This window comes from Schistocerca gregaria, chromosome 2 (assembly GCF_023897955.1).
Source record: "Schistocerca gregaria isolate iqSchGreg1 chromosome 2, iqSchGreg1.2, whole genome shotgun sequence".
NCBI lineage: Eukaryota > Metazoa > Arthropoda > Insecta > Orthoptera > Acrididae > Schistocerca > Schistocerca gregaria.
The window spans coordinates 593,597,141-593,603,623 of record NC_064921.1 but is presented as its reverse complement, the minus strand read 5'-3'; positions in this window follow the sequence as shown (position 1 = coordinate 593,603,623).

The following is a 6,483-nucleotide window of genomic DNA, read 5'->3' as shown; positions in this document are numbered from 1 at the left end:
CACTTGTGCAATACCTGTGGTAGCACACTAAAGAACAACACAAGTGCATACACTGGTTATGTGGATTCTGGACAGTAGCGAGACAACTGACCGACACATTTTGTGTTCAAAATGACCATCGGCGGCGCCAATACACACTCGCAGCTGTAACGGATCGTGCAGCCACGTCTCGATCCCTGAGTCAACAGATGGGGACGTTTGCAAGACAACAACCATCTGAACGAACAGTTCGACGACGTTTGCAACAGCATGGACTATCAGCTCGGAGACCGTGGCTCCGGTTACCCTTGACGCTGCATCACAGACAGGAGCGCCTGCGATGGTGTACTCAACGACGAACCTGGGTGCACGAATGGCAAAACGTCATTTTTTTTCCGGATGGATCCAGGTTCTGTTTACAGCATCATGATAGTCGCATCCGTGTTTGGCGACATCGCGGTGAACGCACATTGGAAGCGAGTATTCGTCATCGCCATACTGGCGTATCACCCGGCGTGATGGTGTGGGGTGCCATTGGTTACACGTCTCGGTCACCCCTTGTTCGCATTGACGGCACTTTGAACAGTGGACGTTACATTTCAGACGTGTTTTGACCGTGGCTCTACCCTTCATTCGATCCCTGCGAAACCCTACATTTCAGCAGGACTATGTACGACCGCATGTTGCAGGTCCTGTACGGGCCTTTTGGGATACAGGAATTGTTCGACTGCTGCCCTGGCCAGCACATTCTCCAGATCTCTCACCAACTGAAAACGTCTGGTCAATGGTGGCCGAGCAACTGGCTCGTCACAATACGCCAGTCACTACTCTTGATGAACTGTGGTATGGTGTTGAAACTGCATGCTACGGTCGCAGGTTTGAATCCTGCCTCGGGCATGGATGGGTGTGATATCCTTAGGTTAGTTAGGTTTAAGTAGTTCTAAGTTCTAGGGGACTGATGACCCCAGATGTTAAGTCCCATAGTGCTCAGAGCCATTTTTGAAGCTGCATGGGCAGCTGTACGTGTACACGCCATCCAAGCTCTGTTTGACTCAATGTCCAGGCGTATCAAGGCTTTTATTACGGCCAAAGGTGGTTGTTCTGGGTACTGATTTCTCAGGATCTATGCACCCAAATTGCGTGAAAATGTAATCACATGTCAGTTCTAGTATAATATAATTGTCCAATGAATACCCGTTTATCATCTGCATTTCTTCTTGGTGTAGCAATTTTAACGGCCAGTAGTGTAATTACTGTTGTTGATTTAGGTTCTGATTTGGGTTATATTATTTCTAAGTTTTTTTCATGGGAGAAATAATCATTAATGAACGCTAAGTTGTAATTTTGGAACAATTTGATGTCACACAACTAGCGCCGGAGGATCGATCAGGCACTGATTGGTTCATGCAAGACAGGACCTGACGACATCGTTCCAAACGGGTGTTCGCTTCTTGATGAGTATTTCGGGAATCGAGTAACTGCATTGGAAGGCTGGAAGAGCTTGATTTGGCGATCTGTGTGGCGTCTGAGCTGATCTCAGTTGGCACACTACAGGATGTGATGGCAAATTTCATTGGTTTTTTGCGCCACCTTCGTAATGCAAGTTGTGAACATTTCGAAAAGACTACGATGTGCTTGCAAAGACTTCTTGCAGAGGACGAGTTAAATTATGCACATTGATCTGTTAGAGTTGCACAGCGCCTGTTAGCAGCTTTTCCAACTGTTTCGAATCTTCTGTGTAATTTCTGCTTACAATTCTTATGGCTTTCACAATAAGCTAACCTTATGCTGCACCCGTCTATCAGTCTTCCAGATACTTAATTTTGAAATCGGCGACTTCTTCTTTGAGCACCTTCTAGAATACCCGCGCACGTCGGCTGCAAACTGATGTTATGAATCTATATCGTTAAAAAGTTCAGAGCATGCTTGCATTATACAGGGTTAATCACCTAAAACTTGCACCTCAAATATTACGGAAATGGAATGTGCGGTTTTCACAGATTGAACTGTAGTCAGGACCTCGTATTTTTCGCCAGTAAACAGGTTGTAATAATACTTAAAAAAGGATTTTTTTGCAAACAGACGCCTTTTTAAACTCAACAGTGCCCACTGACATCAGCGAACAAAAACTAGTGTAAATTAGAAAGTCGGTGGTCTTTGTTGTAGGACTCTAGTCCGAGATGTTTAGGAAACGTCGTATTTTGAAGAGTTCCCACATCGACACTTGTGCAATACCTGTGGTAGCACACTAAAGAACAACACAAGTGCATACACTGGTTATGTGGATTCTGGACAGTAGCGAGACAACTGACCGACACATTTTGTGTTCAAAATGACCATCGGCGGCGCCAATACACACTCGCAGCTGTAACGGATCGTGCAGCCACGTCTCGATCCCTGAGTCAACAGATGGGGACGTTTGCAAGACAACAACCATCTGAACGAACAGTTCGACGACGTTTGCAACAGCATGGACTATCAGCTCGGAGACCGTGGCTCCGGTTACCCTTGACGCTGCATCACAGACAGGAGCGCCTGCGATGGTGTACTCAACGACGAACCTGGGTGCACGAATGGCAAAACGTCATTTTTTTTCCGGATGGATCCAGGTTCTGTTTACAGCATCATGATAGTCGCATCCGTGTTTGGCGACATCGCGGTGAACGCACATTGGAAGCGAGTATTCGTCATCGCCATACTGGCGTATCACCCGGCGTGATGGTGTGGGGTGCCATTGGTTACACGTCTCGGTCACCCCTTGTTCGCACTGACGGCACTTTGAACAGTGGACGTTACATTTCAGACGTGTTTTGACCGTGGCTCTACCCTTCATTCGATCCCTGCGAAACCCTACATTTCAGCAGGACTATGTACGACCGCATGTTGCAGGTCCTGTACGGGCCTTTTGGGATACAGGAATTGTTCGACTGCTGCCCTGGCCAGCACATTCTCCAGATCTCTCACCAACTGAAAACGTCTGGTCAATGGTGGCCGAGCAACTGGCTCGTCACAATACGCCAGTCACTACTCTTGATGAACTGTGGTATGGTGTTGAAACTGCATGCTACGGTCGCAGGTTTGAATCCTGCCTCGGGCATGGATGGGTGTGATATCCTTAGGTTAGTTAGGTTTAAGTAGTTCTAAGTTCTAGGGGACTGATGACCCCAGATGTTAAGTCCCATAGTGCTCAGAGCCATTTTTGAAGCTGCATGGGCAGCTGTACGTGTACACGCCATCCAAGCTCTGTTTGACTCAATGTCCAGGCGTATCAAGGCTTTTATTACGGCCAAAGGTGGTTGTTCTGGGTACTGATTTCTCAGGATCTATGCACCCAAATTGCGTGAAAATGTAATCACATGTCAGTTCTAGTATAATATAATTGTCCAATGAATACCCGTTTATCATCTGCATTTCTTCTTGGTGTAGCAATTTTAACGGCCAGTAGTGTAATTACTGTTGTTGATTTAGGTTCTGATTTGGGTTATATTATTTCTAAGTTTTTTTCATGGGAGAAATAATCATTAATGAACGCTAAGTTGTAATTTTGGAACAATTTGATGTCACACAACTAGCGCCGGAGGATCGATCAGGCACTGATTGGTTCATGCAAGACAGGACCTGACGACATCGTTCCAAACGGGTGTTCGCTTCTTGATGAGTATTTCGGGAATCGAGTAACTGCATTGGAAGGCTGGAAGAGCTTGATTTGGCGATCTGTGTGGCGTCTGAGCTGATCTCAGTTGGCACACTACAGGATGTGATGGCAAATTTCATTGGTTTTTTGCGCCACCTTCGTAATGCAAGTTGTGAACATTTCGAAAAGACTACGATGTGCTTGCAAAGACTTCTTGCAGAGGACGAGTTAAATTATGCACATTGATCTGTTAGAGTTGCACAGCGCCTGTTAGCAGCTTTTCCAACTGTTTCGAATCTTCTGTGTAATTTCTGCTTACAATTCTTATGGCTTTCACAATAAGCTAACCTTATGCTGCACCCGTCTATCAGTCTTCCAGATACTTAATTTTGAAATCGGCGACTTCTTCTTTGAGCACCTTCTAGAATACCCGCGCACGTCGGCTGCAAACTGATGTTATGAATCTATATCGTTAAAAAGTTCAGAGCATGCTTGCATTATACAGGGTTAATCACCTAAAACTTGCACCTCAAATATTACGGAAATGGAATGTGCGGTTTTCACAGATTGAACTGTAGTCAGGACCTCGTATTTTTCGCCAGTAAACAGGTTGTAATAATACTTAAAAAAGGATTTTTTTGCAAACAGACGCCTTTTTAAACTCAACAGTGCCCACTGACATCAGCGAACAAAAACTAGTGTAAATTAGAAAGTCGGTGGTCTTTGTTGTAGGACTCTAGTCCGAGATGTTTAGGAAACGTCGTATTTTGAAGAGTTCCCACATCGACACTTGTGCAATACCTGTGGTAGCACACTAAAGAACAACACAAGTGCATACACTGGTTATGTGGATTCTGGACAGTAGCGAGACAACTGACCGACACATTTTGTGTTCAAAATGACCATCGGCGGCGCCAATACACACTCGCAGCTGTAACGGATCGTGCAGCCACGTCTCGATCCCTGAGTCAACAGATGGGGACGTTTGCAAGACAACAACCATCTGAACGAACAGTTCGACGACGTTTGCAACAGCATGGACTATCAGCTCGGAGACCGTGGCTCCGGTTACCCTTGACGCTGCATCACAGACAGGAGCGCCTGCGATGGTGTACTCAACGACGAACCTGGGTGCACGAATGGCAAAACGTCATTTTTTTTCCGGATGGATCCAGGTTCTGTTTACAGCATCATGATAGTCGCATCCGTGTTTGGCGACATCGCGGTGAACGCACATTGGAAGCGAGTATTCGTCATCGCCATACTGGCGTATCACCCGGCGTGATGGTGTGGGGTGCCATTGGTTACACGTCTCGGTCACCCCTTGTTCGCATTGACGGCACTTTGAACAGTGGACGTTACATTTCAGACGTGTTTTGACCGTGGCTCTACCCTTCATTCGATCCCTGCGAAACCCTACATTTCAGCAGGACTATGTACGACCGCATGTTGCAGGTCCTGTACGGGCCTTTTGGGATACAGGAATTGTTCGACTGCTGCCCTGGCCAGCACATTCTCCAGATCTCTCACCAACTGAAAACGTCTGGTCAATGGTGGCCGAGCAACTGGCTCGTCACAATACGCCAGTCACTACTCTTGATGAACTGTGGTATGGTGTTGAAACTGCATGCTACGGTCGCAGGTTTGAATCCTGCCTCGGGCATGGATGGGTGTGATATCCTTAGGTTAGTTAGGTTTAAGTAGTTCTAAGTTCTAGGGGACTGATGACCCCAGATGTTAAGTCCCATAGTGCTCAGAGCCATTTTTGAAGCTGCATGGGCAGCTGTACGTGTACACGCCATCCAAGCTCTGTTTGACTCAATGTCCAGGCGTATCAAGGCTTTTATTACGGCCAAAGGTGGTTGTTCTGGGTACTGATTTCTCAGGATCTATGCACCCAAATTGCGTGAAAATGTAATCACATGTCAGTTCTAGTATAATATAATTGTCCAATGAATACCCGTTTATCATCTGCATTTCTTCTTGGTGTAGCAATTTTAACGGCCAGTAGTGTAATTACTGTTGTTGATTTAGGTTCTGATTTGGGTTATATTATTTCTAAGTTTTTTTCATGGGAGAAATAATCATTAATGAACGCTAAGTTGTAATTTTGGAACAATTTGATGTCACACAACTAGCGCCGGAGGATCGATCAGGCACTGATTGGTTCATGCAAGACAGGACCTGACGACATCGTTCCAAACGGGTGTTCGCTTCTTGATGAGTATTTCGGGAATCGAGTAACTGCATTGGAAGGCTGGAAGAGCTTGATTTGGCGATCTGTGTGGCGTCTGAGCTGATCTCAGTTGGCACACTACAGGATGTGATGGCAAATTTCATTGGTTTTTTGCGCCACCTTCGTAATGCAAGTTGTGAACATTTCGAAAAGACTACGATGTGCTTGCAAAGACTTCTTGCAGAGGACGAGTTAAATTATGCACATTGATCTGTTAGAGTTGCACAGCGCCTGTTAGCAGCTTTTCCAACTGTTTCGAATCTTCTGTGTAATTTCTGCTTACAATTCTTATGGCTTTCACAATAAGCTAACCTTATGCTGCACCCGTCTATCAGTCTTCCAGATACTTAATTTTGAAATCGGCGACTTCTTCTTTGAGCACCTTCTAGAATACCCGCGCACGTCGGCTGCAAACTGATGTTATGAATCTATATCGTTAAAAAGTTCAGAGCATGCTTGCATTATACAGGGTTAATCACCTAAAACTTGCACCTCAAATATTACGGAAATGGAATGTGCGGTTTTCACAGATTGAACTGTAGTCAGGACCTCGTATTTTTCGCCAGTAAACAGGTTGTAATAATACTTAAAAAAGGATTTTTTTGCAAACAGACGCCTTTTTAAACTCAACAGT